The sequence below is a fragment of the Nylanderia fulva genome, unplaced genomic scaffold (assembly GCF_048542155.1).
Source record: "Nylanderia fulva isolate GAGA-0341 unplaced genomic scaffold, ASM4854215v1 Scaffold658, whole genome shotgun sequence".
NCBI classification, from domain to species: Eukaryota; Metazoa; Arthropoda; class Insecta; order Hymenoptera; family Formicidae; genus Nylanderia; species Nylanderia fulva.
The window spans coordinates 1-11,849 of NW_028190762.1; the positions used below are offsets into that span (position 1 = coordinate 1).

Consider the following 11,849-nt stretch of genomic DNA (forward strand, 5'->3'; position numbering starts at 1 on the left):
CTTAGCGCTGACCCCCTGCAACTCGGTCAGCGCATTCGAATAGACAGCCCTTACGTACTCTCTAAACTCCCGAGGGAGCCCCAGCTCATCGAGAGTCGTATGAATAGCAGCGTGCGCAACCGTATCGAAAGCTTTCGACAGATCAACGCACGCCACACATGCAGAGAACGACAACGCCTCCGGGGCGTCCCAAAGCACGGATGAAAGGACTGTGACGTTCTCACATACCCCGTCCCACCGACCGGAACACCCTTTGGCGCTTGTCGAAGATGTCGAGGGCTGCCAATCTCTTTGCCAATATCTTGTGGAAGTGTCTTGTTATAACGGATCTTATGCTGAGAGGATGGTACTCCGTCGGACCTGGCCGATCGGACATACCCCCCTTCTCAAGGAATACCGTTCTGGTTGTGGCGATTGACGAGGGGATCGTTTCTGCCAGGAGCAGCAGATTGAACAGAAGCGCACGAAGAATCGCAGGAACAGCGTTCCACATCCTCGGCGTAATCTGGTCCATCCGGGCGCAGTGCCAGTCCTTACGGAAATCCTGTTTACCTCTGCAGGTGTTATAGGATCCCAGAGCAAGGTCTTATCCGCCACAGGAACTGGATCCGTGGCAGCGCCATCGCCGAGACCTTCGAGGTGAATCCCTCTCAAACTTGACGTACGGCCCCGGCCAGCACTCGCAGCCTGTGCCGCTTCCCCAAACGACTCACGCAAGTCCGTCATGTCTCCATCCGCACCGCTGGAGGCCTCCATAATGGGGCGCCAGCAGTTAAAGAATTCGACAGCAGACGGCCTCTCGCGCACCGAGTCGCCCTCGAGGATACGCGACAAACAGGACTTCTTGTTCTTCTTGTAGAGGGATTGCACAATTGCATACTCCCTCTTTCTCCTCTGCTCCCTGCTCTCTCGCTTGACTGGAGGACAGTGCTTCTTTGCCGAAACGCGTTGCGGAGGGCGCACTTGTAGCGGCCGAGGGAAGATCATGCCCAGCCATCTCTTGATAGCCAAGACGTCGACCCTCCCCGCCGTCAGAGCATCTCTTGCCGTGCCAGCAAGAGTATCAGCCTCGTAGCTACGGAACGCCGCACTCTGCTCTACGAGTGATTGTATCTTGTCCCGCAGCCTCTGAGAACTTTGTTCAGGGGAAGGCTGATGTGCGCTTTGATCGTCAGTACTAGCCTCAGTGGCCGCAGGAATGGTGTCGGCTCGTGTCATCACCGCACCATCCCTATCGCCCTCATCGATCTCAATCGCGCGACGCGATTGGATCTCTTGGCAGAAGTCTCTAACCATCACTCGGTAAGGCTCCTGTTGCCGTTTACCCTTGATGGCTTCGAGACTCCTATTGGGGAACCTTGTCTCCAGATACTGGTTAATGAAAAACTCCCCGGCTAAGGTGCTTTCAACCTCAGCGCGTGCCATGAGTCTAGTTTCCTCAACTGACCATCTGGCCTTTACGCGGTCAACATTGATAGCACTGTTGGCTTGTAGTGGGTGAGCACGTACTTTGTGGACACCAAGACCACGCATGTTCCGGAACCTCGCCGAACACTGCTCACAGCTGACTATTTCCTCCTCTAGGCTGTCCACTTCAACCTGGCTGGTCCTTATAGTAGTTTGCAACGGACCAGCTGCGACCCCGTCAGGGTCCTCCGCACCTCTCGCGCTCTCACTCAAGCGAGCACTCGCACGCAGTCCCCGGGCCATCCGAGAACCCGGGACAGTATTCTCATTCAAATTTCTCTCCATAATTAACTGCGTGTAGGGGGGCAAACGGATTGACAACCGAGAGCCCCCCAAGAAACCCCGGTCTTTCTTAGCCCCACAACTCACCATGACCGTAGGCGCATGGGCCGAAGCCCTTAGGGGCGCACTTCGCTGTACACTCTCTTAGTCGACACCTACCGAGTTTAAACTTTCAAAGTAGGCCGTTTCCGGGAGCACCACAAGGAGGTGGAGGTACAACTTGGACGTGAGAGGCTGAAGGTCCTTACTAGAGGACTTCGTTGGCGCATCACGAACCAACCACGACTCTCTCTAAGTACCATCGCAGCGTGTTGCTTTGAGGACCGAGAGAGTCATAGTTACTCCCACACAATCCTTTTTGTATTCTTCTATTTCGATTGGATCCGGATCGTCACAGTTTTTAAGTATGAAATCTTCTTTGAGATCTTCAAACTTATATTCCCTGTCTACGTCATAAATTATAAGAGTAGGATTTATTTTCCTTGGCTCTTCTACTTTCAATTCTCTTTGTTGTTTTATTCTTTTCACAAAATCCCCGTCTCTTTCATCCACCTCCACCACTACTCCTTTTCCTCTCATTTGCCTTATTGCCTTTATCCTCAGCCTTTTATTTGTACTTGTCAGTTCCTTTATAACCTCCTTCTTTATTTCACTATTCGTTCTCGCATCTTCGTCTTCTTTTATAGGTTTAATTAGTACTACTTTGTGCGTAGTATCTGACCTCCTTTCTTTTTCTTTTACAGCACCTGTAGCAGTCCTTGGAGTTCCTGCCGTAACATTGGCATAGGAGAGTCCTTTAGGCCTCAAGTCAGCAACAGCTTGGTAAGCAGCTTTCCATTTTTCTTTTTCTAAAACTACATTATGTAGTCTATTTTCTAGTACTGCCCATTTGGACAATATGTATTTTATTGCAGATTTTGTTATTTTGTTGTTAACATTAAACATGAATGTCTCGAGCTGTTCCTTTGTCTCCATCATCTCCTCTACTTCATTTACTCCTGTGCTCTGTTCTAATCTTTCATATCCATCCTTCTCATTTTCAGAATCATTCAGCCTTGTGTTCCCTTCATGCGTCTCTTCAGTGTCTTTTTGGGTACTACCCGAAGGAGGTGGTGATCTACTTACAGATCCCCTTCGCGCAAACAGCAATTCTCTTTTTCTCTCTTTTTCGGCGTTCAGAGTTTCGGTTACTTTCGTGCCAGCATTAGTCGTTACTAAAGTATCAGCCAAGTTTTTGTGTTTTTGTTTGAGTTTTGTTCTTTCCATGTATATCCCACGAGTATGGCTGGAAAAAAAATGTCCACTCAGGCAGAGCCTTCATCACCTGGGTAAGGCGACTTATATACCACAGAGGTTGCGCCAGGTGCCCCTGGGGGATCGTTTGCGGTCGCGCAACTTAACCTCCCCGCGGCCATGCAGCCCCAGACACGATGCCTCCCATCCTGGCTTGAAAGGGACCTCGGGGCCCCGGGTGCGTCATGCCCGTACTACTGTCGAATCGTCAGTAGCCTCCTGGGGAAAGTAGATAGGAACAGATGTCCGTGGTTGATTTAACGTGCGGTACCTGCTCAGAGAGCTTAATCACACGACCCCCATGGGTGCGGAATTGGGATAAGCCCAATCAGCTTGTTCCAGCAGGCCAGGAACTACCAGTAGCGCCTCCGAGTTTGTAGGACTCTTCGGCAACCCACCGGTTGGGGCGAGCGCCTGTCCAACGCTCTACCAGCTGTGCAGGACTGGTGCCCGAGCAGATACGCTGCTCACCCGTCGAGGCCCGAGAGCCCCTAACCAGCATGCGGCTTCAACCACTACCCCCACGAGTCCGACCTCAATTGCCGGGACGAGGGACGAATCCCCCTGGGCAACCCGACACCCGTGGTACCAGTCAAGATCACTGGTTGGATCTTCGTGGCCGAGACCACTCCCAGCTTTCGGAGGCCTACACCTCCCAGGCAGTGGTCGGCCTATGTTCCTCGGGAACATCGGCATCTCTTATTCTCCTTTCAGCATCGCCCTCCTTCTCTGAAATACAATCTTCGCATACACACCAACACTTTCATACCTTTCCTTACATTCCAACATGCGACTCACATCCACACTGCCATTCTCTCGCACAATCACACCCCACTCACTCAGGTTCCTCACATCACCATACATTGGACACTCAACCAACACATGCTTTTAATTCTCTCTCTCCGCTCCGCATGCACAGCTCTCAATCTCAGACAGACCACGCTTATACAGGAATTCATTCAAACTTCCATGCCCTGTCAGGATATAGCCCAGGCTCAAGCTAGGCTCGAACTTTCGGCACTCACCCGCGAACCTTACATTCTTTATAAATTCATACGTCACTCTTCCTTTCTCGCACTTATTCCATCTATTCTGCCACATCTCATACAGCCTTTCACTCACCAATTCCATACATCCTTCCACACCTCTCTCACGCAAGTCACTATCATTCACTACATTATACTCACTCATACTAATTCCCTTTCTCACCTTATACAACACTCCTCTTCTCACGCACTCCAGGTCCCACGGCAAGCCACCCATAAGGACTTGCATGGCCGCCGTGGAGACCGTTCTACATACATTCAGACACGCACTCAACACCACTCGCTGGCACCTATTTATGAGCTCCCTCGCATATTCAAATCTCATCACTCCATACCATACACTCGCTCCATACATCACACACGACATGAACAGACCTTTATACAACACAGTCACAGCTTTCTTTCGCAAACCCCACTCACTTCTCAACACGCGTCTTAATTTTCCCACCACATTCATACATTTCTTTCTCAGACACTCCAGATGCAACCTGTAGTTCATCCTTTTACTCACACAAACACCCAGATATTTCACGCTCCTCGCATACCTCACGCATCTATCATTCACTCGTACATTGGGAGGCCTCGTCCCAGCCATACTACCTTTCATCAACATCATCACATTCTTGTTCTCAGACACACTCACACCTACTTTCACTCCCCATTCGTACACCATTCTCATCCACTTAGTACCCTTTCTCTCCAACTCCGCTCGGCTCTGTCCTTCCACGACCAACAACAAGTCATCGTACGCAACCACTTTACATTCACTCTCACGCAGCCGCCACAACAGTTCATCCATCATTAGGTTCCATATAAATGGATCACAAATGGAGCCCTGCGGGCAGCCACGCTTTACGTCTTTCCACACTGTGTCACACGCACCCATCATGCATACACGCCTGCCGCTAAAATAGCTCTTCCATAATTCAATTTCTTCACATTCAACCTCACGCAATTTCTCGATCACACATTCCCACTCTAGGTTATCAAACGCTCCTTTGAAGTCCACGAACACTCCTAACACATACTTTCTCTCCGACCCATTCACCCAGTCATGCACTCGATTCCATGCATCCTCGGTCGACCGATTCCTTACGAATCCGTACTGGGCGTCACACATTCTTCCACACATCGTTCGCTCGAGTCTTCCAACCATCATTCGCTCCAACACTTTCCCCAGCACGGACAGCAGTCAAATGGGCCTATAAGACCCAGGGTCCGACCTAGGTTTATCGGGGGACTTCGACTTCAATAACACTACCACCCGCGCAGTCTTCCACGCCGGGGGGAAACACGCTGTATTCAGACATACATCATACATTCTTTTCATCCATACCGGGACAGCACGCCAAATCGCTCGCAACATCTCAGCACTCACACCATCCACACCAGGTGCCTTACCCACTTTCATCGATCTCACTGCCACATCCACTTCGCTCCATTCAAACTGCTTTTCTTCCTCCCTCACGTCTCCCCTGGCGTCTATCGCCACGTTCGTCCTTGCTGCCGGGAAGAATCTCTTTATTAGCTCATCCGCGCTTTCTTTCCATGTACTCGTCATTCTATCACCCACTTTTATGCCACTTAATCTTACCCTATCACGCTTTCCCATGCACACCTTATATACATCGCTCCATGGATCCCTCTTCCCAGTCACGCACACAAATCGCTTCCAATTCTCCTCTTTCACTCTTCGCATTTCCTCCTTATACTCCCGCAAAACATACTTATATTCATTCGTTCTTTCTTCCACTCTGCTTCCATTCCTCTTTCTCGCACGCTGGTAGGCACGTCTGCTCCTTCCTACAGCCTTCTTCAGTTTCTCAAGCTCATCCGTCCACCACACAAGCTTCCTAGCATACACAGGTTTACACCTCTTCATCCATCGATCATTCGCACTATGGATCCATTTCATCATTCGCTCTACACAGCTCTGCGCATCCGCTTCGTCTATGGCGCTCGCTGTATCCTCTAACGCACTCTCTCGCATATCACACATATATCCTTCCCAGTCTACGTCCTTGCACACCCATCTACGCATGCCCTCATTCGTACCTACATTCTCTCTGTGTACCATCCGTATTAACAATACGTTATGGTCACTCACACCCCAGTCGGGTTTTACTTCCCACTCATACCGGCACCCTTCATTCACGCCGTTCACGAAAGTGACATCGATGTCACTCTCCCCATTCGGCCCGCTGAACGAGTATAACTCGCTTGGCTCATTCAACAACAACAACATTCATCCCGCTCGCAATCATCCATTCCTCAATCACTCTACCACGCGCTTCACTCTCTCTGCTGCCTCCACCCTTGCTATACCACAAGGGAGAGACGGCATTCGCATCCATACCTATCAGCAGACGCTTTCTCCCGGCCGTCTCACATACTCTGTCCATGTACGCCAAGTACGGCTCGATACACTTACCATACTGGCAATACATGGACACCACATACATTTCGCCAAAGTCCCCCTTCAACCACACACTCACTCCAAGCTTATTCGTACACTCTCTCACGCACATCACGTCTAACCTAGAGTCATTTACCACCACTGCTGCTTTCACCGTCCCACTTTCGCACACAATCACATCCATACCTATGGGCAAGCCCAACACACGTCCATGCCTTTCATACGGTTCTTGCAGCAGTGCTACACTCACTCGACGTTCGCGCATCATCTCACCCAGATCACACATAACCGCATACGCTCTCTGGCAGTTATACTGGCACCACATTCACGCACCATTCATTCGTCATTTATTCTCGCTTTCTCTCTCTCTAACGCTCTCACGTATTCCGGACACACTTCGGACAGAACCGAGTGATCACATTTGCTCCCTTTCAGCTTACAGTTTCTACACACACTTTCTTTTTTACAATCTCTCATCATGTGTCCTACACATCCACATTTTTGGCACAGTCTTTCCTTTTCGGTGCATTGCCGCATCATGTGCCCAAATGCGAAGCACTTGTGGCACCTCAGCACACTGAAAAACTCTTTCACCCTAAAGGCCTTCCAATGCACAAACACTCGTCCGTCACTACAAAGAACATTTCTTATTGCACTCGTAACTTCTAATATCACATTTCCGCAGGTTGCATCTTTCTTCTAAAGGTAGTAAAAGTCGTAACAAGGTTTCCGTAGGTGAACCTGCGGAAGGATCATTAACGTTCCGGAGGTCCTGCTCTGCGTCGAGAGTCCTCTCTTTTGGGAGAGACGCGCGCTCGCAGCAGTCGGCGACTGAATGGACGCGCTGAAAAGGCGCTCTCAGAGAAAAAGAAAATAACGGATTTGACGGAATTTGTTGTTGTGTTTTGATATAACGACGGACGCCGTCGCGCCTCTCTGACCGAAAGTAGTCGGCAAGCAGAGCAGCGCGCCCGGCGGTGTTCGACGACGATTCGGAGCGAGACGCTTCGCGATCACGCTCGTGTGTGTGCCATTCTCCGGCCACACACACACAGAGCGTCGATTCGGCGTTGAGCGCGAACCGGTGGTAACCTATGCCCGCGCACGCGTGTGTGCAGCACCCACGACGTTCGTCGACGCGCGCCCTACCCGTTGTCGCGGGGCAGCGGTCAGCGTGCCGAGAACACACGGTGTGCGACCGCGAGTGCCGAGCGAGAGGACCCCCATATATTATTATAATATATATATAACACAGAGAAGGGATCGATGATATTTCGACCAATCTGTCAACTGTGTCGGTCCGACGGTTTCTTCAAAGAGCTTCCGCCCCGGCTCTCCCGTTGCGGGAGAGACGCTCCGAACGAGAAACACACAACTCTATCTTTGTGCCGTAGCCTTCCCTGGCGGGAGGCGGCGGTCCGCGCGCGTCCTCGGACGCGCGCGGACAGGCTGATCGAAGAGCCACCACGATTATTCTCTCTCTCTCGTCCGAGAGAAGAGACCACGATGGTTGAACGAGAAGCGCGTTTCTTCGCGAACGCAAAAATTTCGAACGATTACCCTGAACGGTGGATCACTTGGCTCGTGGGTCGATGAAGAACGCAGCTAATTGCGCGTCAACTTGTGAACTGCAGGACACATGAACATCGACATTTCGAACGCACATTGCGGTCCACGGATACAATTCCCGGACCACGCCTGGCTAAGGGTCGTTTTAGTACCCCTAAACTGCTTGCGTCCAAAAAGCGCGCACGGCCACGACGCGGGCGACCAGAGAATGGCGCGCGCGTCGCCTGTGCCCTGTGCAACGCTTACAATGGGCGTACGAGCGATCGTTGGACGTTCGCCCGAGGTGTCTGTGCCGCGCCGACCGGCCGCGGTGCAAATCCTGGCGTCGTCTGAAATGACACACCGAAATAATAATAATGAGGAGGAGAAGCGCACAAGCGTGTAAAACGTTGGCGAACGCGCGCCCAGAGAATGCTGCGCGAATTAAGAGGGGGAGCGTGTTTGTGTATCCAAGTCGTGTGTGTACGCGAGAGCCGAGGAGAAATGGGATGAGAGTAAGAGCGCGCGCGAAGGGAGCAACAAACGGCCAAAAAAGGGTCAGAACGGTGAATGGCACCGCTTTCCCTAGAGCGGCGCGTGCGTCGTTGTCTCCCGAAAGTAGGTAGCGCTTGTCTCACCGTCTCTCCTCTCCGTACATCACACAGACTGACCGGACTGCTCTCGCACTCTGTGCCGCGTCTCTCGGTGCGATAGCGCTCGCGCGTCTTATGCCGAGGCGCCCTTGCCCGCACACATAACGGTATTACGGAGAAATATACGGCGCGTCGTCGTCCGGCGGAGAGAGCATTCGTAATCCTTTACCTCTTTACGGAGAAGGGTTTTGAATCGCGAGCCGACCGCGTGTCCGAGTCCACGAAATTTTCGTAAAGCGAAAAAAGGGGACCGGCGCGCCGCGTCGTGTACTCGTCGAATCGATTCCGCCCGAATTTCGTATATAAAAGAGAAGGGAGAGCCGAGAATCTCGAACCCCGCGATATATCGTCTCCATTACCACCAACGAGTGTGTGTGCGGTTAGCGCCCCGGCGATTTGCCTTCTCGCGTATTTCGTGTGCTGCCGCTGCTGCTCTCTCGTTCGACGCTCTCTCTCTCTCCCTCTTATAATATATATTATAGAGGAGAGACGACGATGAGCGACGCGGAGGAGGCAAACGGCTACGAAAACTCACTATGCGACGACCTCAGAGCAGGCGAGATTATCCGCTGAATTTAAGCATATTATTAAGCGGAGGAAAAGAAACTAACCAGGATTTCCTTAGTAGCGGCGAGCGAACAGGAAAGAGCCCAGCACCGAATCCCGCGGTTCCGCCGCAGGGAAATGTGGTGTTTGGGAGGATCCGCTTATCCCGAGGTGCCGCGTCGCGTCCAAGTCCATCTTGAATGGGGCCACTTACCCGTAGAGGGTGCCAGGCCCGTAGCGACCGGTGCGCGCCTCGGGAGGATCTCTCCTTAGAGTCGGGTTGCTTGAGAGTGCAGCTCTAAGTGGGTGGTAAACTCCATCTAAGGCTAAATACGACCACGAGACCGATAGCGAACAAGTACCGTGAGGGAAAGTTGAAAAGAACTTTGAAGAGAGAGTTCAAGAGTACGTGAAACCGTTCAGGGGTAAACCTTAGAAACCCAAAAGATCGAACGGGGAGATTCATCGTCAGCGGCGCTGGCTTCGCGTCGGTCGGCGATGTCCCGCGGAGTCCTTGCGGCTCGCGCGCGGGCACGCTACCGTGCGCCGATGTCCGGCGCTCGTCGTCGTGCACTTCTCCCCAAGTAGAACGTCGCGACCCGCTGGGTGTCGGTCTACGGCCCGGGTGCGGTGTCTGTCGCGTCGCCGGTAAAACGGCACGCGACAAACCCTCGGTCGCCCGGCCGGCTGCTCGGCGGTACGCGCAAGGTATCAGGCCGCACTATTCACGGTGCGTCGAGACCGTCGCAAGCGCGCGCCACGGTACTCGGAGGTTACGGACTTCGCGCCGTCCCCGGTCCTGGCCCGCTGTTGGTTACAGTACGGTACACCTTCGACAGGCCTGCGAACGTCTCCCGCGGTCTCGCGGGAGACCGATACCGGTCGGCGACGCTACTGCTTTGAGTACTCTTAGGACCCGTCTTGAAACACGGACCAAGGAGTCTAACATGTACGCGAGTCATTGGGACTTGTCGCGAGACCTAAAGGCGTAATGAAAGTGAAGGTCGGCCCTGGCCGTCGACCTAGGGAGGATGGGCCGCGTCGCGATGCGGCCTCGCACTCCCGGGGCGTCTCGTTCTCATCGCGAGAAGAGGCGCACCCAGAGCGTACACGTTGGGACCCGAAAGATGGTGAACTATGCCTGGTCAGGACGAAGTCAGGGGAAACCCTGATGGAGGTCCGTAGCGATTCTGACGTGCAAATCGATCGTCGGAACTGGGTATAGGGGCGAAAGACTAATCGAACCATCTAGTAGCTGGTTCCCTCCGAAGTTTCCCTCAGGATAGCTGGCACTCGGCAGTTCCGCACGAAACGCGCGCGAGTCTTATCTGGTAAAGCGAATGATTAGAGGCCTTGGGGCCGAAACGACCTCAACCTATTCTCAAACTTTAAATGGGTGAGATCTCTGGCTTTCTTGAATTATGAAGCCACAAACATCTTCGGATCAGAGTGCCAAGTGGGCCATTTTTGGTAAGCAGAACTGGCGCTGTGGGATGAACCAAACGCAGAGTTAAGGCGCCCAACTCGACGCTCATGGGACACCATGAAAGGCGTTGGTTGCTTAAGACAGCAGGACGGTGGCCATGGAAGTCGGAATCCGCTAAGGAGTGTGTAACAACTCACCTGCCGAAGCAACTAGCCCTGAAAATAGATGGCGCTGAAGCGTCGAGCCTATACTCTGCCGTCAGCGGCAAGTGGGGCGGCAACCGGGAGCGGGCGTTAGTCTTCTCTCGCGTCGTCACGAAGCCCTGACGAGTAGGAGGGTCGCGACGGTGAGCGCAGAAGGGTCTGGGCGCGAGCCTGCCTGGAGCCGCCGTCGGTGCAGATCTTGGTGGTAGTAGCAAATACTCCAGCGAGGCCCTGGAGGACTGACGTGGAGAAGGGTTTCGTGTGAACAGCCGTTGCACACGAGTCAGTCGATCCTAAGCCCTAGGAGAAATCCTATGTCAATGACGGCGTACAATATACTCGAGTGTCGAGAAATAATAATAAATATTATACGAAAGACACACGCCCGTCGGGCGAAAGGGAATCCGGTTCCTATTCCGAAACCCGGCAGCGGAACCGCATACAATTCGGGCCCTCGTAAGAGTGTTCGTCGGGGTAACCCAAAATGACCTGGAGACGCCGTCGGGAGATCCGGGAAGAGTTTTCTTTTCTGTATAAGCGTTCGAGTTCCCTGGAAACCTCTAGCAGGGAGATAGGGTTTGGAACGCGAAGAGCACCGCAGTTGCGGCGGTGTCCGGATCTTCCCCTCGGACCTTGAAAATCCAGGAGAGGGCCACGTGGAGGTGTCGCGCCGGTTCGTACCCATATCCGCAGCAGGTCTCCAAGGTAAAGAGCCTCTAGTCGATAGAATAATGTAGGTAAGGGAAGTCGGCAAATTGGATCCGTAACTTCGGAATAAGGATTGGCTCTGAGGAGCGGGGCGTGTCGGGCTTGGTCGGGAAGCGGGTCTGGCTGACGTGCCGGGCCTGGGCGAGGTGAACGGTCGGCGTTCTCGCGCCGGTCCCGGGATCCGAGCTCGGTCCCGTGCCTTGGCCTCCCGCGGATCTTCCTTGCTGCAAGGCTTCCGTGGCGGCGCGAGCCGTCGTGGTC

The 11,849-nt window shown here is 53.0% G+C and overlaps 1 non-coding gene and 1 pseudogene across 1 annotated transcript; both read left to right on the plus strand.

Moving 5' to 3' along the window:
* Nucleotides 1-8,061: 8,061 nt before the first annotated feature.
* Nucleotides 8,062-8,216, plus strand: LOC146720600 (5.8S ribosomal RNA). Its single transcript, XR_014926007.1, has one exon. It is a non-coding gene; the product is annotated as a 5.8S ribosomal RNA (ribosomal RNA).
* A 1,054-nt stretch (nt 8,217-9,270) lies between these two features.
* Nucleotides 9,271-11,602, plus strand: LOC146720601 (large subunit ribosomal RNA; annotated as a pseudogene).
* The last annotated feature ends 247 nt before the right edge of the window (nt 11,603-11,849 follow it).